The 27115-nt window shown below is 46.9% G+C and overlaps 1 protein-coding gene across 4 annotated transcripts in view; it reads left to right on the forward strand.

Moving 5' to 3' along the window:
* Positions 1-27115, forward strand: part of LOC116946935 (histone-lysine N-methyltransferase MECOM-like) — a 313772-nt gene that overhangs the window by 225113 nt on the left and 61544 nt on the right. The gene's annotated exons all lie outside the window — the stretch shown is intronic.

Consider the following 27115-nt stretch of genomic DNA (forward strand, 5'->3'; position numbering starts at 1 on the left):
GGGGGGGTTAAACCGAAACGCTTGTGAAATTATATGCCACGTTTAACTGCGTAACCAAACAGCGATATGTGGACAAGAGCCGGCACGTCCAACAGTCATCTCTTGTACAGATGTATGGATCATTCTACCCTCGCAGCACTCCCACTAATATTCTTGTATATTTACTTTGTAATAATCATCACTTTTCATGTCTGGTAACAACAAAGTATTTGGTATCCTTTATTCAACCAGCAGATGGGATGAACCCCGTTGAGACAACAATGTCTCTTTGGCGAGACCGACCCCAGGTTAGGATTTATATTCTTGTAATTAAAAAGTGCGGGTGTTGAGTGGGGAAATCGCTAATGCTGCAAATAAAGTAACAAAAACAATGTATCAGCCGGTTATCAGTGCTTACATTATTCATGCATTAATTTTCGGTTAATCATTTAGGAAAAATGGGGCCTCCCAAATGGCGGGCGTAAATACCTCCACAAAGTTTCCATCAAACTTGAGCGGTGTTTCTTCGCCGGTAACAGCTAATCATTAAAAGTTTTGTTTATTGCCGAACGATCGTGATGATGATGATTATTATTATGGGCTACGTTTTGGCTACACCATTGGAATAAATAATTGTCCCAAATCAGCAAATAATGTCGCAAACTGAGAAAGCCTTTATAGTTCCCAAATAATTTGTAAAGGTTATTTTTGAGAGAGAAATATTGTGGCAAAGGGCATCTGCTACACGAAGGGAATGGATATTCACGTAATCATATATAATTAAGCTTGGTATGTACGTCTGTTGAACTTCTTTCGCACCGTACTTAGCCAACCGTGCTAATCGGAGGTGGTGATATGTAAGTCACTAACTGTCAATACCTGTCAGACAATATGCATTTATCAGGCCCACCACATCCACATAATTCATGTTCATGAAAATAAATACCCGTTTTAAATAATAATAAGAATAATCAGTACATTTGTTGACTTAAAGTTTTCGTGACTGCAGGAATTCATATTCTTTGGGTCTTTCAGTAAAGTCACGTAGAACAATTTTTTTTTTTTACAAAAAACCACGACGTTTCCATCGCAACACAAGCATTCGTCATCAGGAGAAAAAAAGAGGGGGAAAGCTGCTGAGGCAGGCTGTTTTAAAGGTTTGAAATGGGTGTAGCCCAAGGGTCATAAACGAAGTGGGCGGGGCTAGTTATGTTAATGTGAGAAATTTGCATGTCAATGTAAGATCGGAGAGCGACCTCCACGACGACGAAGGCACGGAGGTGGCCATTGTCTTGTGATATATTAGCATGTCAATGTAAGATCGCAGAGCCACCGCCACATCGAGGACACGAGCGACGGCGGCTGTGTTAGTGTGAGACATTTAACCTGTTAATGTAAAATCAGAGATTAGCATGTCAATGTAAGATCGCAGAGCCACCGCCACATCGAGGATACGAGCGACGGCGGCTGTGTTAGTGTGAGACATTTAACCTGTTAATGTAAAATCAGAGATTAGCATGTCAATGTAAGATCGCAGAGCCACCGCCACATCGAGGACACGAGCAACGGCGGCTGTGTTAGTGTGAGACATTTAACCTGTTAATGACAGGTTAAACATCCATCCATCTATTTTGTACAGCATGTTTAGACACAGCTGCATGTAGATACTATGTAAATACAAATAAAATTGGGTTATAAGGTTACTCCCAGGAATCGTTCTGCTTGCTAAGTGTGGCAAAATATCTTTCGAGTATTCTTACACGCGGGAAGTGACAGGTATTATAAAACATCCACAGATGCCACGGGAGAAAATTCAAGATCCATAGATGGTTGAGCAAACTCTTTTCTATACAGCATTCCTGCAGGCAACTGTTTTGCCGTGTGGGTAACCTTCTCATGCACACAATCTCGAGGCGATCCACTAACCCCCAATGGATTACGGGCGCGTAGTACCATCACAGATGCCGCTGTGGTGCATTAGTTACTACACTAGACTTTCAATGCCGATGGCATCGGTTCAATCAAGACAATGATGCCAGGTCTTCTAAACCACCCTCCCGCCACCATCCACACGGCAGTAGAAATGGTTGCGCCGTGGTAAGTCCACCGGCAGTTGGCGTGTGGTGGGATAAAGTGTGGGCACTGCCACCTCCTCCAAGACATGTGGCCCAGCTTGAAAGAGTAGGGGTAAAAAAAAATAAAGTGTCCTGAAGGGGCTGCCTAGAGATCTTCCTCTGGGGGGGGGGAGGGGGGTGGCAGCCCTTCCCCCGGCAGTGTCGTGAGCGAGCAATCGCAGGGCTCCACCTTTAACTTATCGTCGTCCGTCGCGCCAACCGCATGCGCGATTGAGCCCTACGTTGGGGCGGCGATTTCAACGCGCTTACAACGTCACGAGATCCTCCCCGCATCTGGCCCGCGATGTGCGGTGCAAACAGGACGCGGCGGGGGCAGGTAAACGGATACTCCCGGAGCCTTCCACGGGGAGAGAAATAAAAAAAAGAGAGAGGGGGTGGGGGGTTAAAGAAAGAAGCGACTTAGGCTCAAAACTCCGGCGCGGGGGTTAGACTCGCGATCGCCACGCCACCCACACGGCTCGGCCACAGAATCTCCTCTGTGCTCTTAAGCGGCATTCACTTTCACCGTGCGCGGAAATCACATTAGTTCATCTTTCTACCTCCGGTTACAAGCCCCCCTACAGCTGGCAAACACTGCTCTTTGTACCTCAACATTGTCAATTGTCTGAGAAACGCTTCAAGTGCAGATGGCGCAGCCGCGATAGGTGTGCGTGTGTGGGGAAGCCACATCAGGTGGTCCCCAATAACCCGACCATCACCGTGTCCGAATTCACGCTCGTAACAATAACAATTATTATTATTATTTGCTACATTCGGCGTACCTCGCCATTCTTATCGCGCAAAGGCCATCGGGCGTGTTGTTGCAATGTTTGCGAAGTGACACAACCAAAATGTCGGGTCGTTTTGCGAGCACATTTTTTTTTATCTTCGTAAATTTGAACCGCCAAGCCGGTGCACGTGACCCAATCGCATCTTTTTTTGCGAATTAAATGTCACGGGAATCCTTTGACGTCCACCGTGGAGCGGACGGCGCGCATTCGTAATTCACACGGCCGCGGTATTAACCGGGGAGGCCCGCTGAGCGTCGAAACCGCGAAACCTCTGCAAAAGAAGCGGCTAAACGACCTACCGCGCGGCCATGCGTTAATCTGACGGCGGATAAATCGTCTTGTCTGCGAGTGTAATGCTGTGTTTGGCACGGGGAGCGAGCGAGTGAGGCCGAGTGTCAAACAGCCACGCAAGCCCCCAAGTGGCAAAGTTTATCCCTTTCTGGAGCCGGTGTGAATAGAGAAAGAGGAAAAGGAAAAAAAATCCCCCCACGGTCTTTGCTGCGCTCTTGTGACATAAATGATGAATTTACAAACGCGTAGCGTTGTGCGTGCGGCGGTTAGTTATAAAGGGGGTGGGAGGTTGCAGAGAAGTCGAGAAACACACAAGGTTATTCGGTTGTATACACACTACAACTGTTTAACATTGTAATTAAACAGAGGGCAGCATAATGTCGGCCAATAGGGCAACGTGCCATGCCCCCCCACCCACCGTTCGTTTTTTCATGGTCACATGCTTCATGGTTACTCCGATTGCCCGACGCGTCGCGCACACCCTTGTTTCTCTCCCCCCAGCCCCCGCCCCCCACAATGTATCCTATAACCTATCTGAGGGGTGCCTTTCAGCCCCCGGGGCCTCTTTCATATCTCTCGGAGGCCAGGCGACAAAACAAAGAATTCCCTAAAGCTGATCTCGCAGTGATGTGCATCAAACAATGGGTCACGTGACGGGGGTCATTCCCAAGTGAAGAGCTCGTTACACACAATGGCGGAAAAAAAAGCGCCATGCATGAAGGATTACCTCTCGCAAAACTAAAACGTGGCCCCCCTGTTCCCCCCCCCCCCAAAAAAAAAACTCCGTACATAAAGCCACGCTATTTTTTTTGTTTTTAGGGCCCCCACCGCCCGTCCCTCCCCCCCCGGCTGAACCAGCCTAGGGGCTTCTAAGGCGTTCATTCATTAGGCGTCCCAGGAGAAGGGCAGGGAAAGCGTGGGTAGAATTCTAAAAGTGATGATCCAGACTTTAGATAAGTGCCCCAAGCACCGATGAGCAGGCCAGGATAACCCCGTATCAATGACGGAAAGGGAAAAAGGTCCGGGCAAGCGTAACGGCGAACCGTTACCCGATAAGTGTTTGCAAGAATGAGCGGCTGTAAAGAGATACGGAGACCACTGGCTGAAAGAGGAATGAGCGCAAGGATGGTCTGGAATGAAGTCCAGGGAGAATTAGGGGAGCGACTCAGGAAATGGTTTGTACATTGGAACCAGTTATCTGAAAAAAGCGTGCCACGAATACACGGGCAGAGGCAGACAGGGACGGGTAATCTGCCAGTGGGTGCCCCCCCCCCCCCCCTTTAAGTTTCCCCCTTTACGTAAGTTTGTCTGTTAGGCATTAACTAGGTAACTGAGAATTGTCCTTGTGGCGCTGATGCAACACAATGTATGCGTCACAACGACTGCAGATAAAGTGAGCCGTAATAACTACCGTCGGTGTTTCAAAAAATGCCTTGCCTCTTTCGCACATGGCTGTGGTGTTGTTGGTAGGCAGATGATTTCTCTCTCTCAGTTTTACACGGTGACCATGGGTCTCTTTGTTCTAATAAGTGCAAAAGAGTTTGAAAGAAATTGCAGTGAGAAAGGGGGGGGGTGGTGGGGGGGGGGGAAATAACATTTCAAACTTAAAATTCCGAGAAACTTCGATAAGGCCAGAGTACCACTCTGAAACGGTAACATCGAGATAAATTAAAATACGAAGCAAAAAATAACGCCACTCTTGACCCCCTTCAGGAGGGAGAGGTTGACAGGTTATTTCAGACCATGTCACCAGCAATTACTCATAAATACATTGGTCTTATCACTCTATTTTTCTTTAAACGTGGCTTCGGATACTTAGGCAATTGTGTTTATCTATCACTACTATTTGTAACGGGCACGACAGGCCAGACCAACCGCAGATTGGCTTTTGAGATAATTCAGACACAACGCGGGACGGGGGTCACAGAGAGCGAGGTTAATACAAGAAAAAAAGCACACTCGCTAAAATAACAAAACATTTTAACAATGAAAAGTCCATGCTTCTAAATATACATCATCATATGTGAGAGAAAAAAAAACACCTCATGACTAAATATTTATGGTGGGATATAAATTTAGAAGCTAGAGAAAAAATAAAGCATGTGTATCGTAACAAGTTTATAATGATGATGATAATAATAATAATAACAGTTACACGTGGTATGGTTTGCATCAGGTATTTCTGATTAAATTATTTTCATCGCAAGGGACTTTTTGTTTCATTATTTGTACAACACTGCCGTGGCCTAGATTGTAAAAAAAAAAATGTGTTCGAGGAAATATGACCATCTCAAAACCCCGCCGTTTATCAGCGCCGCAATTATCACGTACAGAAAACAGACGTGGGCCATCTGTTGCAGTACCACCGCTGACAGGTATGTTATCAGAGCCTGTCAAAAGCTTTAAAGATGCACAATCGATCATACACAAGTACCAAAACTAGGAAACACTGCATGCAAAGTGCCTGATCCAAGGATCGGTGGGGCCAGTGTGATGCTTTTAAAATATTCTCTCGAGCCAAAAGACGCAGTCCGAATCGAGCTGTGTGTCGTGCTATCGCAGTCCGCGGCGCTCTCACACCAACGTCTACAAGGCTCGAAGGCAACTTTTCCACTCCCACCCCCCCCCCCCAAAAAAAAAAACGACAAAGCGAACACAAAACGGTCATTCTCAGGCATAAATAAAACTTTAAAAAAAAACACCAACAACAACAACCAATCCGCTCCGGCAATCTCGAAAATCTCCTGCGACAGCTATCCGAGTTATCTTGAGCGAAACCAAAGACGGGCACGCGGCACACTAATATAAACGGTGTTTATTATGTAGTATTTGTACGGCGCTTTAATGAAGATACTTTGTGCCCCCCTCCCCCCACACACACACACTCCCCCAAGTATCTTTAAAATGCATAGTAAACAAATAAAGCTAGAAGAAGAAAAAATAACCCGCTTCCGAGGGCCAAGTCTGGCTCTGGAGCAAGAGCTATCATTTTCTGTCACGGAACAAAATATTCCAGAGTATATGCCCTCAGCTTATCATAAATCAGCGGGGTGAAAAGTCTCGGCTTCTATAGAGGCTGGTGGGTAAATAAACTCAGAACTTTCCCCTCCCCTCCTATCCCACGCAACCAAATAAACAATTGTAACAATTATGGGATGCCAGTCTAGCGCACAATATGCGACGGGACACGGCCCCCCCCCCTCCATACATTGAGGGAAATGTCCGAATTTTGTTTTGAGAAGGCAATAGGTCACGTTGCTTTGCCTTAAGGCCATTGTGCTTCACAAGGGGAGGGGTGGGGGGCGCACGAGGGGGTGGGAGGGGGCGGGATCGTAACGACGCGTGGATTCATCGATTGATATCGATAATTAAACTCACGATGCATGCAATCGAATCACGTGCTGAGTACAACACAATTTGTAATTGTACTGCGCAGAAATGCAAATGCATCTTCGAGACGCCGTGTAAAGCAGCGTGGGGTGCGCATCGCGTGGGCAGCCACATTAAAAATAAAAACAATGTATTCTTGGTTCTTTCGGTAAAGTCACCACGTAGAAGGGAAACAATAAAATAATACAAATATAAAACAATAAAATTATCACGACGTTTCGACTGCAACACAAGCAATCATCATCAGGTTTTACATTTGTATTATTTTATTGTTTCCCTTCTACGTGACTTTACCGAAAGAACCAAGAATATGAATCCCTGCAGTCACGAAAGCTTTACATCAAAATTAAAAAAAAAACAATGTAGAAAACAAAACAGTGGCCAGATGTTAACGACCTCGTCTGGTGTACAGGAGGTCGTGGGTTCGATCCCGACGCTGACGCCTCCTGCTGCTGCTGCTGTATATTTGGAGTTTGCGTGTTGTCCCCGTGGTCGCGTGGATTTTTCTCCGGTTCCTTCTGTTTTCCCCTCCACATTTAGACACATGCATTTAGAATATGAATTCCTGCAGTCACGAAAGCTTTAAGTCAAGTATTTGGCTACTATAAATGTCCACATTATAAGCCATCTGTCACCCAGGTCAACTTTGAACAAGAGGTCTACAGCTCAGTGGGCCTTACCAAGCAAAATACAAAAAATAGTTTATAGTTTCTGTTATATTCGTGGTTCTTTCGGTAAAGTCACGTATGAGGGAAACAAGAAAATAATAAAAATATAAAACAATAAAATTATCACGACGTTTCGACTGCAACACAAGCAATCATCATCAGGTGTGAAAAAAATGATGATTGCTTGTGTTGCAGTCGAAACGTCGTGAGAATTTTATTGTTTTATATTTTTATTAGTGTATTGTTTCCCTTCTACGTGACTTTACCGAAATAACCAAGGATATGAATCCCTGCAGTCACGAAAGCTTTAAATCAAAATTTAGTTTCTGTTATGTTTCGCTGTTTGGGTGTAATTGTCCGCGGTCCCCAACATTATGTCAAGCTTCGCTTGGAGCTATAAAAGAACCTCGGTCCCTGGGGTTCGGGACCACTACCTGGAGTCGTTGGGTAGAACAGTCGTTCACGTTGAAGCTATCTCTGCCTCTGGTCTCATTAAGGAGCGAGTCCGTGGTTGCTCTGGAGGGTCAAGACGCAACCGTTTAAATCTCTAGCGTCACCGGAGAATCTGAGTTCACACAAGCACAAGCGATTCCACCTTTCTATTTAACACATACGAGGAGGAGGCAACATTGCTGAGTGAGTCGTAGGCAGACTCGATGAGGAAGGCGTTGCGCCTGGACTTGGAACAGCGGTGGCGGAGGGGGGGCAGTCAACAGCACGAGCAGCTGAGCTGAGAGCAGCGAGTTCCATATTACGTTGGAGTAGCGACGGTGTTGTATACGATGGGTTCACGTCACGTACGAGCCATTCGAGGCTTGCTGCATTTCCGCAAACGTTTAAAACAGGGGGGGCACCAATTTTTGAATCGAATTGCGACAATTCTTTGAATGGCAAAGTTGGTGGTGAATCGTTTTGGTTACGCCTGAAGAGCTCGGTTACTGCGGTGCTGGTGGTGAGGCGGAGACTTCCACCGAACCTGGGATGGAGGACGTGTCCGCTGGCGATGAGACGCAAACGATCAGGACTGTTCACACCGAGGCCGCAGCCCCAGGGGGTTTTTGGGCCCCAAACACAACATCTGTGAACTTAGCAATGAACAGAGGACACCTACGTGGGCTGATAGGTGTAGTTGATCACGGCCGAGTGGCTGATGTAAATTGTATTGTAATGATGTTCTCGAATGGCCAGAAATATTTGGCGCACATGTAAGTCTCGAAGGAAGCAAACGAGCACAATGGCATTGTTTTTTATATTTATTAATTTGTGCGTGTGTATGTATACATGCGTGTATACACTCTACAGTACAGAGTTACTCATTTCACATTGCAGTGGGCCGACTTAATTACTGCAAACTAAATTTGCTGTGACTGCCAATGAACACACACAGAGCCAAGCAGTACAGAGAGGAGCATTCAACTTTCTCTCAAATATTTATGTGGCCCCTTGTAAATCCAGATATCATTCGCCACCAATGTTAACAGTGCAGTGTGCCAACCACTGTGCCACCACTCCATCCCATTGTCATTGATAGCACTGAAAAAATGCGTTCGTTTTTGTATTAGATGACGCCTCAATTCTTGAATTTAAATAATACAACTCAACAATTAATTAACAGTACTTTGGCCTTAAAAGGAAATATAATTAATAGATGACGTTTCAAACAACAACCCTTTTTCATAGCACATAAAGAGAGAGGCCGCATTTGGCACCATGGGGCTTAATAAGAATGAAATAAATACGTTTGCTGATGACACCAATTTTAAAAATGGAATATTAATAGTGATATACTTACGCCTCGTGACTGACAGAAAACCTTATAATAATATTTTTTTGTTTCCTAAATGAATTAATTCATACTGAAAGTAAAATTATAAAATTTCGCTGGCACATTGCATTGTGGGAAGGTGTGTTCTTGTGAGGACAAGGCCTACGATGAATTTCGGTAACTTTTTTTAACGCTCACAATACACGCATTAAGTGGCATACGTTGCCATGAACCATTACGTAAGGTTTACGAAAATGCTAAACATTAATGGTACTCATTTATTTATATGTATCCTATATATCCCCACCCAGCTTCGTGTTCCCTGCCTTGTTCCAACTACCCATCTGTAATTCCCCATTGGCCTATTAACAGCCACATCAACCGCACAAGTATTGGGGAAGCCACGTGAACGACGAAGCACATGCTTGGCTTCGCTGGCCAAACGGGGCAGTCGCGGCACTGCGGTTGGCATGAGCTTGCGGTGCAAGGAATGGGACAGGGCCCCCTTTCCAATCCCCCCCCCCCACCGCTCCCCTACTCCCCCATCCCCTACCCCTCCACTCTTCCCCACACTTCATAGCCTCTGGTCCATGGGGCCCTGGTGCAGTTGCACCGCCTGCACACTCGACAGCGATGTCACTGACAAAAAAATAGAGGTGCAAGTCGGACGAAAATGTACCCCCATCAAAAACGCTCGGAGAGCGAACGACTTAAGATAGAATTACCGTCCAAATGCGCGAACTTGCCCCGTGACGCACGGCGTAAAGAACTGCAGAGATGTTCCAGACCGTAGCTGTGTTTTTGTTCACATTTTTTTTTAATTGCTCGGGGGTTGCAAAACAGAAACTGAAGTGAAAAAAAAATCTCCCTGCAGAAAACGAACCGTGGTCTTTACACAGTTATATTTTCACAGCACGCCAACGCGAAGGAAATAACCTTATATATATAAAAATGAAATGGCAATTTTATATATTTTTTTATTATTATTTATGATTCGCAGTCAAATGACACGATTTTCATTATAATAATGCACTTTGATTATACGGGAAAGCCTGCGTGTTAAAAAGCCTCGTTGAGACTTATTTTTCACGGGGGCACTCGCATTGGGATGTTTGGCCAATTCCACGAACGAGCGATTGGCTTCATGCGAAGGTAAACCAGAGTGCCAGGAGAAAACTCACACACATGAGGGGATAATACTCGAAGGTCAACACAGATGGTTTCAATCCACTTACTGCGCTGGCATCTCCTGACCACCACGCAGCCAACCCCAAATACAACACCTCAATTTCCCCAAGCCTACAACACCTGGAATTCCCAGGCGGTCTCCCGTCCAAGTACCCAAAACAGCCATACTCTTTGGTTCTATTCGGTAAAGTCACGTAGGGGAAAAAATAAAATAACAAAAATCACGACGTTTCGGCCACAACACAAGTGGCCTTCATCAGGTGAAGGGACCGTGCTGTCATGAGGGCAGCGTTAGAGTGAAAACAGCCAAGCACAGGTCGCGTCCTTTAAGCTGGCTCAAAAACTCTGCTTAGCCTGGCTTCCGAGATCTGACGATCTCAGGTGCGTTCAATGTGACTCAACCGGAAGGCCAAATATAACCGAGTGTATAACTTTAGCAGAATTACACGAGTGCACCGTTCTCCAACGTTGTGGTTTTGGAGTAGTTTGTACGTACCGTAGGCGATGCCTGAAGGCGGCGTCCTTGCTGGAGATGCGAGCCATCATCTCTAGCCGCTCGTGACAATTCTCGATCGTTCACGTTAACTCCTGCACTGCTCCCAACGTAGTCTTAGCCAAGCCCCCTCAATGCCAGGACGGAGCCGCGGGACGGGGGAATTTGCAAAGTCCGGATGATCGTGAACGAGTTAAATCGTATCCGAATCCCTTTTCGCTGTACGTGTGATATCACAGCCAAGGCTCAAAAAAACCTCACTCTCACATAGAACAATGCTAATGCTAATGTCTCTCCCTCCTCCCTCGTGTGCCCTTTAGCCGATTCAGGCCACACTTCTCTCCCAGGTGATGGAATCAAGGGTCTCATATTGCACTCGCCACTCGCATCAGCTTTATATTGATTTGCATCGACGCGCAACCTCCCGCCCGATTCGCGTTCTTGTGTAAAAGCCGTGAGAAATAGGAATAGGACGCGGCACGTTCGTCGCAAGAAAACCACCACTGCCCCCGCAGCCACCCCCCCCCCCCCCCCCCCCCCACCGGCTCTACGTTTTGATCAGCAGCTGAATTATGCCGCCGCACAACTTTCATTAACCCAGAATGACCACAGAGCGCCCGAGCGCACGAGGGCAGCAATCGCACGCACGCACGCACGCACCTGGATGTCTCGGTTTGACTCCCACATCTGGTTCGTGACCCGTCCGTGAGTCCTCGGCTACGGCCCCCCTCCCCCCGCACTGTTCGGCAGAACACCCGATATAAGGGAGGCGTATTCCGCACAGACATTTTTATTTTTCTCCCCCCACCCATCCCTTCGACCCCCGCAAAAAAGTTTTCGCAGCCATTAACACAATACACAAGCGAGAAATAACGCTTAACAAATACCAATCAGCGGTTTATTTACAGAAGTCCATGATTTAGCAATTATGCTATTTGCTTTGTAAATTGAGGAGGCTGTAACTTAAGTGGGTTTTGTGTGTTTCTTTGACCTATGCTGAGTATGACTGGTATCCCCATTGTATGTGTGGGGGGGAGGGGGGGCTTTGAATTTTTTTCATAAAATGTTTTCATATATATACATTTTTTCAATATTTCTTAAGCATTCCAGGGTTGCTCCCACATGCAAAAAGAATGTAATGAAAATTTGCATACCCCCTCCCCCGTCCTCCCTCACACCCACACCAGCACCCAAGCATGACCCTCCTGAAAATCGGCCTGGAGACTTGTGCCGTGTGTCTCCCTACGGCCGCTGGAAACAAACACCCGAGTTCTAATGACATCCCAACACGGCTGCCCACTCCGTCCGCCTCCCTGCCTTCTCAGCCTCCTCTGTTGGACGAGGGCCTTCTTCGCTCAAGATGACCCGGAAATTATTCTCCCGTCGTATTTACGACGTCTGACGCGTGCCTTAAGTTACGCTTTCCAAAAAAAAACAACCGTCTGTTACTTCTTTCTTTTAGAACGGGCTTTCTTGTGTTTAGTTTGTCCCCCCCCCCCCGCACCTCCGATTAGCATGGTTGGCTACGTACGGTGCGAAATAAGTTCAGCTTGCATACATAGCACGTTTGGTTATGTACGGTGCAAAATAACTTCAGATTGCATACATATACATACTTTTGTAACGTCTCTCGAAGCTGACCGAAGCAAGAAACCCCATTGCCTGGCAGTCTCCCTTCCGCTCTGACCTCTTAGAGTGATGATGGATTTCGAGGTGGGCCTCAGTGAAAGCGTTGTTGTTTTAGTTTTTGTTACTTTTGTTCGTGATTTTTGCAACAGCAGTGCAGAAATAGAGCCACGGTCCACAGTGACCAAGTGATCGCCACGGTGGCGAGGTGTGAACTACCTCGCCTGGTATACAGGAGGTCTTGTGTTCGACCCGGACGCTGACACATGCTGTATGTTTGGAGTTTGCGTGTCTCTCTCTCTCTTCCCCGGGTTACTACGGTTTGCCCCCCTACATTTAGAAACGTGCATTTAGAATATTTGGCTGTTACAAATTTCCACACGATAAACCACTTCGTTGAGCTATCATTTGTGGCCAGTTCGCTTCTCAAAAAGAGCTACATAGCTAAGTGGGCCTTACCTGGTCAAATCATAACACGCAAAAAAAGCTGTGCTGTAGGTGCATAACAATCAGACGATGGTAAGAGAATGAGGGGGGGGGGGGGGAGAATTGCAGAAGATGAGAATAGAGGAAAATCGGAAGGCGGGGGCGTGCAGCTGCTCCGTTGATGAAGCGAGAGCCGCGTGGCTCACTGAATGTGAGCCACAAGGCCCACTTGGGTGTTGGCTTTGCCCTGGTTGGAGAGCCATGACATCTCCGGTCCATGCCCGCTTGGCCCAGTTCACGAGCCGGTGACACTTCCGCAGGGCAAACTGGTACATTAACATTGACCCAAAAAGGGTTTGCCAGCTTTGTCCAAGTCGCCGTATATCTCTTTTTCAGAAATGAACTGGCCACTAATTATAGCTCAACGGAGTGGCTAATCCCGTGGAAATGTATCGCTGCGAAATACTCACAATGTGTGCTTCTAAACGTGGAGTAGGAAAAACCGGAGGACCCGGAGAAAAATCCACCTGACCGTGGGCGTCAGGGATGGGATCGTACCCAGGATCTCCTGTACACCAGGCGAAGTGGTTAACATATCGCCACCGTGGCGTTGACCAGGGATCTTCCCCACGACCTCCTGTATACCAGGCGAGGTAGTTAACATCTCGCTACCGTGGCGTTGCGCAGCTCTTTACATTTCACTGAACGCACGGTCCGGGAGTGCCCATGCAAATGGCCCCCGTTATAAAACTGATTGGTAATATACGCTCGGCACAACGCCGTCACAGCTCTATTTCTCTTGGCAAGACAAATCAGAAGCAGGACCATTCACTGTCACACATCACAGCGACGATCACAGCTGCAGAAAAAAAAAATCTATTTATTTGATTCCGTGTCTTAGTTTCCCCATGTGTTTTGGCGCTCCATGGAAAGAAATGTGCGAACAAAAAATAATAATTATCCAGTTCATCTATGCTGGGGGGGGGTAAATATATATAAATATATATACACACAAATCTCCTATGTGTTTTTTGGGTTGTACCGCATGTTGCTCGCTCGGAAATCCGTCGCTTTCGCTCTACGTGCTGGGAACTTTTGGAATTTGCTTCCTCAAGAAGCTCCCGGCCACGTGGAGTGAAACGTCGGACATCACACCAAACAACAACAACAACACGTGGTACAAACCCCGGAAAAAACACATCGGAGATCTCTGCAGCACATCCGTGGTGAAAAAAATAAATAAACTACGCACAAATAGATATATGTGTATATCAAAATATGGACAAATTAAACCCATTCCGCCCCCACCTGCCCCCCCCCCCCCGATAGACGTTAGTTTTTGTTACGCCAAGGATACAATCCAAGTGGGAACAACAAACTAATATATCCTTTTCATTGAGCTCACCCCCCCCCCCACCCCAAGAGGCCCCCATCAGTTTTGTCGGCAGCCCCAGCTGCATGGCGAGAAAACAAGGCAAGGGGCTACCGCAGCCAGAGCTGAGCAGCAGCAGCAGCAGCAGCGGCAGCAGCCTGTAGCAAGTCCCTAATGAAGATAATTACAAGTGATTAATGGCGCTGCTTTAAAATTCAATAATCTCTGCGATGGGTAAAAGCTGCCTGCCCAGGGGCTTGTCGGATAAGGCTCGTATTAGCGTAGCCTCTGCTTGCTTGTGGTGGTCGTGGTGTTTGGGCGGGCGGGCGGGCGCAGGTTTCACGGGTGAAGGGGAGTACTCGGGCGTAGGGAGCAGTGGCTGCCAGGGGAAATGGGGACTTAATTCATCAATCAGCCTCAAGGATCTCTCTCTCTCTCTCTCGTACCGGCTGGGTGTAGCCCTTTCTCAGCGAGAGCCAAATACACTACCGAAACAGTAAATACAACTATTGTTTGTGTTTTTAATTCCACACCCCCCCCCCCCCTTTATTAAAACAAAATGTCTTTAATTTGTTTGAGCCTCCACCCAAAAGAGCAGTTGGCTTGATTGCCCCGCGCCTTCTGAGCGGCGTTGCCAAGAAGCGCGCGTCTTGCCGAACAGGAGGATAAGCCCCGCGCGTAACATTTTTCTCTAAAAATTTTTTTTTTTGCTTTCCGTCCAAGGTGGCCATTGCAGTCGCTGGCCACGAACCAGCGCTCTCGTGTTTACAATATCCCGCGCTCAAAGAACGGTTTGTGGGGCGTCACAGAGCAACACGGGAGAGATCAGGAGCCTCTGGATCGGCGGCGAGGTCTTCCAACATTTTTTCGACGGGGAACGCATTTGAAATGTCCAACCCCGATAAGGCGTAGCGCATTCAACGTCCCAAGGCCAGATGTTAACGACTGCGGCCCAGAAAGCGGCGTACTCTCTCCGTGCGTGTGCGCGCGCACGCACACGTACGCGTGGGACTCATCGTTCGCTGGGTTTTAAAAAAAAAAATCCCTTTTGCTCATTGTTACATTTTCGCTGATCGTTTCTGACAAGTCGTGAAGGCAACAGATAAAAACAGCTGGCTTTTGCTTAACGTCTTATTTTTATATTTTTCACCCACACCCTACGGAACAAAACAGCTGTAACCTCCTTAGCCACTGCGTCAAGCTTAAACCCACAGCTCCCCCAGTAGTCGATAGTGAACTTTCACTTTTTGGGGGGGGGGGGGCATGAGGGGGGGGGGGCAACGCCATTCGCTAATGTCCTCCAGCACAAGCCTGCCTCATTCTCATCCTCAATTCCTCACCCTTACCTCCCCCGGTTCCATTCGCCCAGCAGCTGCGATGAGCTTTTGCTTGTGTCGGAGTGAGGAGGTGGGGGTCGGGAAATGAGGTGGGTGGCGAAAACGTGCATTTCTATTCGGAGGAGGCTTTTCTGGGCCAAATTCACGATCGTGTTTCGCTCCGCGGCTTGTGTTTCCAGAGCGTCGTGGGGAGGCTCTCTCTCGCCCCACAATACGCGCCCCTTCTCCCGAACCCACACACGTTACGAACACTGCCACGCTTGTGCGGCCCTCCCTAGCTCCGCTAACATCCTACTTAGCCCCACCAAAAAATTATACACATTGTACAAGACGTGGATTTGAGATAACCGCGAACAGAATTGTACACCGAGGCCTTCAATGTTCTTGTTTTACGTGTGTATCTTACGTAATTCGTTATGGCAGAGTAAAATGGCAAAATGTTTGAATTAAATGGAAAGTTCCTGTTGCCGTAATAGAGGGTTTTTTTTTTCAAGAACAGAACTACTTTTTTCATCTCCCTTCCTAAGAGTTTAATTCATGAAAAGTGTGTGTGTGTGTATTTCTTGAAGTCGACTCAGCCTCAAATGAATACCTGGTGCGGTGTGAAAAACATCGCCACTGGGGAGATAAAGGCGGTCGGGTGTGGTGCTGGCCACTCACCACCCCCTCGTGTATCGCTGGCCATCATAGGGGCTCACTATGGCATGGGGGAGGCCGCGATGGCGGGGAGGATGCCGTGATACTCTCACTCATCTTACACTGACTCACTCACACAGAATACACTCACACAACCACTGACCCATTCACTCATCATACAATGATTCACTCATCATACACTCACTCATAATACGCTGACTCACTCACACATCATACACACACTCACACTACCACTGACTCACACATCATACACTGACTCACTTATCACACGCTGACTCACACATCATACACTCACTACCATTGACTCACTCACACATCATACACGGGGAGTGTCATGCTGACAGATATGGCTGCAAGTTTTTTCGTACATGTTATGTACATCGTTTATTGTTAAATTTGAATCAAAGTTCCTATGATTACTGTTGTTACATTGTATTTTATAGCTTTATTTTGGTGATTTCTAAAACATATGGTTAAGCCATGTTTCTTTCGGAAGTGCGGAGTTGGCCAGATAACTTGAATCTAAATTGTCTTATGGTTGTTATTGTTTGTCTTGCATCACACTGGGATTTTTGCACACAGCGTTGTAACACGTTTTTTTTTTCTAGGAGATTTGCTGGTTTATCCAGGATGTTTCTGTTGCGCGTCGTCGCTTTAAGATGTTCTCTGTTCATATTTTTGTTTGTTGCGGTTGCACCCGACTCAAGAGCCACATGGCTCACAGAGCTATACCTAATACATGAAGCTTGAAAACTTGAAAACTAACATCACTTGCCCCAATGGTCTGTTAAGGTTATACGGTGATCTTTTTCTTCGTTTCTTAAAGTAAGCACTGCCTTAAAACCTGCTTACAGGTGGAATGCGACGAGTTAAACGTTGCAGCATTTTGTGAATCGTCGTCGTTTTTTGTTGGGTTTTTAAAATCTCTGAGCGGACGTCATTGTGCCCGCTCGCGGTCTCATATATACAGGGGGCACTGGGAACGCCTCGGGCGTGGAGTCGCACAAACTGGGAACCGTCGAACAACTTCACGCGGACCTCCACGTGTCGCGTGACGCGGCACGCGGAGGTCCGTTAACGGTCCATCTTCGAACGATTTCGTCCGTCGACGAGCGGAATGGGGAAACCCCAAAAAAAAAAAAGAGTGGGACTTACTTTGACGGTATTTTTTTTTTGAAGATGCCAATTATTTAAAAAGCTGTGGAGTATAGTTTTTTAATTGTCAGCTGTTTACGGCGAAAGCCGTGCTAGATTCATCCATCGTTTTGCATCCTTGGACTCCCTTGCGTGAATGCATCCGTCAAAAGAGAACATGGCTCTGCTATGAAGAAGGTTATTTGCCTGAAACGTCTACTATTATATATTGTTATGGCCCACAGTGACGAATGTGCTGCGCTTTGCTGTGCATGTGCGCCACTGCCAACGGCGCAATCACAAATGAAAAAAAGGAAAATTTAATCTCCGCAAAGTTCAAAGCTGTGTATAAGACTAGCTTGACTACCCGGCTTCGCCCGGGACTTGGATTCACCACGCCCAGCCGCCTTTGTCTCCACAGTGGCGATGTTCACACACCACACCAGTTAAAAGTTTGAGGCTGAGTCGACCTAGGGTCGACCAAGGGTTGAAATAACAATCGTCACCGGTGGTGGCCGTGAGCGGGAATCGAACTCGGGTCGCCGGGTTCGTAGCGCGGCACACTAACCACTACACTATAATGCGTTACGCTTCCACATGCGCGGGTCACGTGACAGATTTGACGTCACAGCTCACTTACCGTGCAAAAAATAAATGCATTATTGAGCTCCCCCCCCCCCAAAAAGTGTATTTTTATATTTTTTTGCATGGTGTACAGTCTGGAAAGTACCCACATGGCAAATTTCAAGTTTGGTGCATGTCGGGAAGTACGCTAAACATTTTGAACAGACACACATAATCACAACTTTGCCTTTTATATATATGGAGATTTTACTTAGCAAAGGGACGACGATGCATGTTTGCTTTTCCCACAAGTTTTTCCTTAATGAAAGATCATGTATCTGACGTGTAAAAAAAATTGCCTTCCTACAAATTGACGATGCAAATGCGCATTGGTAGTTAAAATGACAGTCATAATTCGCCACCCTCCGTCAATCTTCTGTCGGGTGCCTTCTAGTTATACACTTCACTCGGCGGCTTAAGTTTCCAAAAGAAGTTCATTAGATTAAAAATATATATTATTGTCATTTCAAACACCCGCGTTGCTGAAATTGCTGAGGAAAAAGTATGGTAACAATGCAATTTCCCCCTCATAAAGTCATGCATTTTTAATAAGAACACTTCAATCAAAGGATCCACAAAGGGAAGTTTTTGTTAAAATATATATTCGTAATAAGCCAGGGAATGCTGAGTGTACTACATGCAGAGTATACCAAATGGATTTACTTCTCAACCCAGTTGCACTCAATTAATAATGGCATCCGAGCGTAATTCCTTATTAAAACATTTTTAATAATAATTTATAGCCAATTGTGAGTGCATTGCTGGACGAAAGGCCTCCCCACACCATGTCAGTCATGTAGGTTGTTTGACCATACTTCACCACACTGGTCGGCGTAGATTGGTTGAAAGTAGGGGAGAGGGGGTAGGGAGCAGGAGGTGAGTCGTTGCTGGGATTCAAACCCACGGTGCCGTAACCACTGCGCCACCACTCCCCGTAATTCATTTTTAAAAACAGGGGCAATTATTGTACGAAGCTTGCCTTCTAATTTGTTTCTTACTTTCAGTTACTTTCTTGATCTCCCGCAAGCCATCGTGACATTGCCGAGGATTCTAAATTTACCGTACGTCATTGCCCCAATAACTCCAACCACTCTCAAATTATCGCTCTGTGGTCACGCTGGTGTCTGTGCATGCCTTGTTTACTGTGCGCAGAGTGGGACCCCTGCTTGGCTCAAGGAATGTGGCCCACAGAGGTTTAGTTTAGCGACCGCAGAAACCCAGCAGAATGACACGAGCGCGTGTTCACGTCCGTGAGCGAGATGGCGAAATCCGCTTTCCATATCTCTTCCCATCGAATGCTCTCTTCAGGTGATGGCTACATGGACAATTATGAACAGGTCGTGATCCACGGTTAGAAACTGCTGTCGTTTTACACCATTCAGCCGCTGTGGGGAAGACAATTCGGGGATTAGCTTCCCGAAATAATGAGACACTGCGTGTCGCACCGGCCCAGAGTTTACCTGCTTTTTAATCGATGCTGCTGAAATTATTAATTGCCAGCAGGCTGAGGGGCTGATGGGAAGTGGAAAAAATACTTTCATTCTTCACTTGAAGAGACAGGCGCATGAAATAAACGTATTGTCTGCTTTACCTATCTCGGTAATTTCGGAACACTTAATCGAAATCCACTGTCCCTTTTCATTTAGTTAATGTGAAATTATTTTACGTCATCTGCTACGTAAATTTCCATGAATGGACCCGATCTTGTCAGAGCTCAGATCTCTAAGCAACGTGGAGCATCGTCAGTGCTTAGGTGGGGGGGGTGACCTTGGCTTCGTAAGGTGTGAAAGAAGTTCAACATACATACCAGGCATTGCAGGCAATGGCTCCTCCAAGAGCGACGCTTTACCACTGACAAACAGTCTTAGAAAGAGGGAGAGTACCCACACTTTACACCACTACGCGCTACCTACCGATCGACTAACTACTATAGACGAGGGGGATTTAAGAAACTCGCCCCAATCGTATCGACTGCCGCGCCAGGAGATCGAATCGAACCGGCAGCACTGCACCTGCTGCACCAGCGGCAGCATCGCGCGTGCCGGCGTTTATTGCTCGGGAATCACAGTTGGAGTTTTCCGAAATTTGTTGCAAGGAGTCATGTTCAACACATTTTCCCCGACATTTTTTTTTATCGTAGCAAATGTCTGCGCGAGAATGTAAAATGTTGCAAGGCGTAGTCATTTTCACATTTTTATTTTTATTTTTCGTAAACCATTTGAGAAGGAACCCCGCTAACGTCTCAAAGGTGTCCGTCGGCTGCCAAACCATTCTCTGTGTCCACGGGAGAGCGAGCTATGGGGAGAGAGAGAGAGAGAACGGGAAAACCTAAGATCAAGGCTAAGGCCTGTCTAAAAAGAGCATGAAGATTTCAGCTTCGGGATTTTTTTTCATTTTTGTCAAAACGGGTTAGTAACTTTTGCATGCCTCCATTTTTCTTACATTCCATCAGGGGAAGGTGCAGTGAATTAAATCGACGAGCTATGAAGTTGTTTTTTCTTCTCCTTTTCTATGTCGTGACCCATGGCTGCCAAATAAATTCAAATATTGGCGCATTTGCCGTAAAATAATAATAATGATAAAACACCGCACGTCATGTTATGTAAATAAGACGTGTCTAAAGAGAATTTCGAAAAGCAAAAACTTCATAAAACCTGGCGGGATTTATTTCAGATAAATACGTTGGAAACTTCTCAGCTTTATATCCCTTGATGCTTTAGCGCACATATGTCCAGTTTCATCACAGTCAACTTTTTAGGGCATCTTGAGCTGAAATTTGTATATATATGATATATATAAAACAAGTGCACTCCAAATCGCATGCATATCAAAAACCATTGCTTTTCAAACTACCTATAACGAAAATACATTGCTTGGGGAATTGGGGTTAATGTTGCACTATTATAGCTTACAACACAAACTATGTAAGAACCCACCGTATCAAGTGCTCGTAAGAATGCACTTACACAGTTGCGCAGTGTTGGGCCAATTTCCATCTGCTGCCCTCTATCACATTATACACCTCGGTGACTCCTGCCAAGGGACTGCATAAAGTTTTTTTTTTTGTATTTGACCTCGCACGAGGAGTTTGGAAAGTCCCCGCAGTACAGATTAGAAATGAATTCATGAATTCAATTCGTTATTTTATCGAGAGGGAGTGCCCCACTGAGACAGCGCATGTTGCTACTTTTTACAAACTTAAATAATCGTGATTTCGCTTCCTTATTGTCATGGGGCTTTCCTTGACCATACTTGACCAGGCTGGAACCAGCGCGGGTTGGTGGAGTTGGGGGCCCGTGGATCGGTTCAGATGTCACTCGCCAGGAGAGAAAAAAGAAGAAAATTAAAAAAAAAACGGTCTCCAGATTTATAGCACAGTGTAAGCGCTAACCGCTGGCATCGCGGCTCGCACCTGCGCGGCGAGGTTTCATCGGTGGTCGAGAATTCTCACCGCTCGGTTCATGGCGTGAGACTTTGGAGGTCTCCTCCACCTTGGCCACCATCGCTGTGGATGCGCAAATATATTTTCGGCGAACGGTCCAGACGAGCGTCGGGAATGACAGCAGCGCTATCTCTTATGTATCGCCCGTCACGTTGCAAAAGCGCTCCCTTTCCCAAGTCATTCCCTTCTACCGAGTAAAACAATAAAAAAAACGTTACGCTGACGGCATTTACTTGTTTAGCTTAGTTGTAAATAGATCTATTTAGTGTTGAATTCCCCCATGCAATACATCATCAGTTCATTGACAGCCGTTGTGTCAATCCACTGCTGGATGAAGGACCCCTTGCTGTGTCAGTCACGGGGAGATGTTTGACCGTACTTCGCCACACCGGTAAAGTTCGAGTTGATTCAAGGGTCGAATTCCCAGGACCGGTTCTGCCATCGCCCGGATACTGATGTTAAATGTGGCCGGGAATCAAATTCAAGACGCCAAACTCTTAGGGCAGTGCACGAACCTTTGCGTCACCTCCACTTTACCACAATGATATACATACATGTATCATCATCATCATCAGCCATGATCAATCCAATGCTAGATGAAGGCTTCCCGAAACAAACATATATTAAATAAGGGCAGCAATGTTGTGTCTTGTTTTATTTCTTGAAGAGAAATAAGTGCAGCCTTTATCTGATGTGTTCCACTAACCCGTATCCCCCGAGACGAACTCTGGGGATTTCTCTGGTCTGGGTACAATTAGAGGCAATTTAACCTGCTTATAATCAAGTCGTAAAACTACAAAGAGGGTCAGATGCCTTTTTTAATATCTTCTTAATATGTTGGTAATCGGTATGCCTAGATGTTGATTTTATACATGCTAAGTGTAGATTATATCGTAAGATAACGCAACAAATTGTGAGATGCTTCGAGTAACCAGTTTTCAAAACTTGATGACATTCTTTTTTTTATTTACGTGGTCATATCACATTCACCTAAATTCTATTCCAGGTCTCTGCCACATGTGATTAAACCGTTCTCAAGAATAGTGGCGTTGATGGTCTCAGTCCGGTCACCAATTATTGCACGAAGAAAACTATCATATAAAAATTAATTCGGCTAAATTCAATCTCTGAGAATTCAAATATCAGTTCGACTGTCATGTGACAAACGATATCCTCATAGCAGACTGTGTGGAAAAGCCTGACTTGTACCGTGCCAATAGATTGCATTATCTGATGCTGCCGCTTTGACAGCGATGCAGAAGCACAATCGGCAAAAAGAGAAATCACATTCGACAATGATACCCCTCCGCCTCCGTCCACCCAGCAGTATGAGACTGTACACCACAGTTAGTCTGATCGGCACGTGCCACCTGATGGGGTCCTCGCACCTTTCCCATGGAAGAGTAGACCAAAATACCATCTTGGGGAGGCCCATCTGCCAGCAGTGGCACGGGGGAGAGCACTTGCAGGGCTGCTCCTTTACCATCACCTCGTGTGTCTCGGTAAACAACAAGATAAGGCACGGGTGCCGGACAGTGTCCTTGCACTTAAGGGTTGACACCGCCTGGAGAATGCTATACGCGTAAGAGGCTATTTTTATAACGAAACTTCAAACATAGGAAATGCAAAGGAATTAAGTCACCGCCGCCGTGTGTGTGTGTGTGTTGGGGTGGGTGGGGGGCGTCTCAATACAAGGACACTCGAAGCTGAGGCCATGCACACAGAGGGAGAGTGGGAAAGTCGGGGCATATGGGGTTCACTTAGCTTAGGAACCTCCTCGGAGGTGGGAGGGAGGGGGGTGACGGGGGGGGCGAAGGGGCAACGGGGGGGGGGGCGAAGGGGCAACGGGGGGGGGGGTATTGAAAAAAAATGTCATTGCACCATCTCAATAGCAGCGGAGCAGCCTTGGCAGGCACGTTGCCTCCTCGTTTCAATAGTTCCCCAATGGCAATTGGCTCACGTCCGCATCGCACAACAATGGCAAAAAGGGCTTCTCGTACAGAGAGCTGTTAGTAGAAAGCCTCAGGGACTCCCCCCCCCCCCCGTTCCGTCATACGTATGCATCCCTGACAATTGGTCACAAAACTTGGATAGAAAACACACAGAGACAAACACCCCCCCCCCCCCCGCCGTCGCCGATTCCCATATAGCCTTGGGGTAAAAGTGTTGCTGCTTGTGGGCACTTATGAAGAGATAGCGCGGCATACGAGAAGGTCGCAAGGCCAGCATCAGGCCCGCATGCCCAACCGCCTTTGTTTCCCTCCCCCAGTGCTGATTTTGATATTCAAGATCATCATTTTAAGGCTGAGTTGATCTCAGAGAGGGGCAGGGTAGGGTTGACACACCAACTTGCCACTGATGTCAGCTCGGGCCGGAAATCAGGCACAGGTTGCCAAAGTTGATTGTGTAATGCGCTAACCACTGTGCCGTGTGCCAACCACTGACATCATACTTGCACGATATCAAGAGGGTAGAAAGTTACAGAGGAAAACTGCAAAGATGAATAATTATTCACAGAAATTACTGAGTGTTGCATATAATATAATAGCAGCCAATCCACTGCTAGACGAAGGCTATCCTGTCGTGTCCTTATCTCTTATCAGCCGTGGGAGTTTTTAGACCATACTTCACCACCCTGGTCGGTGCTGGAAACAGGACAGTCCTACAGATTCCACTCGCTCCTATTGTTAGCCATGGCAAGGCATCGAACTGAGCTCAATGGGTTTATTGCACGATGCACTATCCACTGCACCACCACTCCCACCACAATGAAGTAAATTTTGTGTATAGATATACAGGGTGGGTCAAAAGTTAGGACACCTAAGGTTATTTCATTTATTTTAATACTGGCATCAAACCATTGCAGTTGTTTAGTCTTGAAGTTAACATTGTATCTATTATCATTATTCATATTTATTTGTCTTCATCCTGTGGTGATCACCTCATATCCATAGTTTACAAAAGTGGACCAAGAGCCCCGAATGAGGTGACAGAAAGCAATTGACGAATTTCCCCATGTCATTTCAAAAGAGAATCAACGCGTGTGTTCATGTTAATGGGGACCTCAGTGTTGAACGTTTGTGAAAATAAAAGAAATCGCGCAATGCGTCCCGACTTTCGGGGTCGAGGGGAAACGTTCAAGATTTATTTATTTTTGTTTTGCCGTCGCCACTTCGTCTCACATTCAGGCGCTGTGCGGCGCGTCCGTGTCCCGAGTCGTGCCAAGAGGTTTTCACCGACCGACCGACCGACGGCTGAGCGGAGTCAATTCGAAGCGCGCGCATCCACCGGTTGTTACACTGACAACAACAAAAAGAGACAAAGATCCCCCGTGTAGCCATAACAGACTGTAGGGGGCAAGTGCTGTTTGCGAGCACCTATGGAGGCTGGAACGGCCAGCACCACGCCCGACCACCTTTGTCTCCCCAGTGGCGATGTTTACACGCCGCATCAGATACCCATTTGAGGCTGAGTACACCTAGGAGAGGCCCAGGACCCGTTAAGATAATCGTCACCGGTGTTGGCCGTGAGCGGGAATCAAACCCGGGCCGCCGGGTTCGTAGCGCAGCGTAGCGCTAACCCGCTACACTACCGCTCCCCACGCTGAACACGCACACTACACAGACACAAATATAAGGGGGTCGCATTCCTCCAACCTGTGACTTCGCATGCGCGAAGTTTCATATTTGTTTTCCGATGGAGGGCCGTTTATTTTGACGACAAATAAGTTCAAAGCGCTGTGATAATTACGCACACGTATACAAACAACTGTGTACACTTACAGACAAGTACAGGTATAATTAACACGGCATATCGCTGCCAGTGTTTAGATATAAAGCAGAGGGCAGATCGCTATCCGGCAGCTGTTGTGTCCATAACACAATAAGCCTCACCGTATTCATCGGGACGAATGTGATTAGCGCTGTATATTTTCAGGGAAGTCCCCTATTATCATAATAATGGGATTCTTGTGGGCAATGTACACAAAGGACAGCATTAGTTTAAGTCTATGTCCCAAGATCGCTATCGCTTTGGGAGGGGGAGGGGTGATGCACAAGCCACCAAGTGCTCGTTTGGTTGAGGGGGGGGTGATGGTGGTGGGTGGGGGTTAGACGGCATTGCCATGTGATCAGGTGCGCCCTGTGTACTATGCGTGCGTTTGTGTGGTGGGCACGCACCTGTTGTGTCGAGTTGAGGTTCAGTACCTTCACAACGTGCCAATTTAAATGTCTTTCATTTTGACCAGGGGAGGGAGAGGGAGGGAGGGAGGGGGCTAGCTTATTGATGTTCGAGGTGCCGTGTACAAGGCAGACCAGGGGCTAATTTGGTATTTGTTAGAATTATTTTGCCGATACATCCACCAGCCTGGCGGTCCGGTTTAAGCCTGTTGGGATGGGGCAGTACAGAAAGCGGGTTGCTGACCTTTTTGTGCGGATTCAGTGTTAACCGCTCGAATGAATAGGGTTTTCTTTGGTCAAGGTCGTGCAATACAGTATTTAATACCACAAGTAACAATGATTTAGCCTTGTGACTCATAGGTAAATATTCTTGGTTCTTTCGGTAAAGTCACGTAGAAGGGAAACAATAAAATAATAAAATATAAAACAATAAAATTCTCACGACGTTTCGACTGCAACACAAGCAGTCATCATCAGGTGTGAAAACCACAGCAAGAAAATTTGAAAAAAAATTATTGCTGTAGTTTTCACACCTGATGATGACTGCTTGTGTTGCAGTCGAAACGTCGTGAGAATTTTATTGTTTTATATTTTTATTATTTTATTGTTTCCCTTCTACGTGACTATACCGAAAGAACCAAGAATATGAATCCCTGCAGTCACGAAAGCTTTAAATCAAAATTCATAGGTAAACAGTTGTAGCACTAAAACAAATATATTCCACAGGCTTTTGGTCGATCCACTGTTAGCTAACAGGCCTCCCCATCTCACGTCTGTCACAGGGGTTGTTTGACCATACTTCCCCATGCTGGTAAGAGTACAGATTAGCGGTGAAGGAGGGGAAGACCAGAAGCAAGTTGAAATATCGCTCGCAATAAGAAAGAGATGGAGGCGCTCCGTGACCATTACATAAGGTGTGGTGGTGGTGGCAGCGGCGGCGGTGGTAGCGATGGTGGGGCTGAGTGGGGAGAGGAGGAGTGGGGGGTCCCCATGTTGAGCTACGTCGCCTGGGACAGGAAGACTCGAAGTATTAAGCCAGTCGCTCGGGCTCGCTGGCTAAATCGGTGCCACAATGCTGGGAAGCGCAGGATATCCTTCCCGCCGGTTCCCATGCAGGCAGACGAAAGGCCTTCGCCTGGGAACATCTTCCAAGCACCCCGTCATTCTCCCCCCCCCCGCCATGCACCGTTACATTCTTCCCCAACGTTTGTCAATACGAACCTGGCCAGCGGCGGCGGCGTGTACACGCGCCTGCACACACGCACACACGGAGCGCATCAGTTGTATCGCTAGGTAGTCACGTACAGCCACGCAGCTCGACGCGTCATTATTGTTGTTGTTGTTGTCGTCGTTTTAATTCGCCGTCGCTTCTCGCCGAAGTTGCATCGAAATCCGTTATCTCTTCGCCTTGGACCTGGCTGCTCTCTGCTGTTGTTTTTTATTTGTGTTGTTGTTGTTGTGCTGGACCGGAAATTAAGATCCCCTGCCGGCTCATTTTCACATTTGGGGATTTTTCGTCAATGACATCAGCGCAACAATGGGTGGTGGTGGTGGTGCGGGGGGGGGGGACCCATTGTTGCTCAACGCCGTCGCGTGAGATGTTAATGATGCACGTTCACAAGTGTCCCATTTAAAGCGGA

This window comes from Petromyzon marinus, chromosome 28 (genome assembly GCF_048934315.1).
Source record: "Petromyzon marinus isolate PM22_M1 ecotype Great Lakes invasive population chromosome 28, UKy_Petmar_22M1.pri1.0, whole genome shotgun sequence".
In the NCBI taxonomy this organism is placed as follows: Eukaryota; Metazoa; Chordata; class Hyperoartia; order Petromyzontiformes; family Petromyzontidae; genus Petromyzon; species Petromyzon marinus.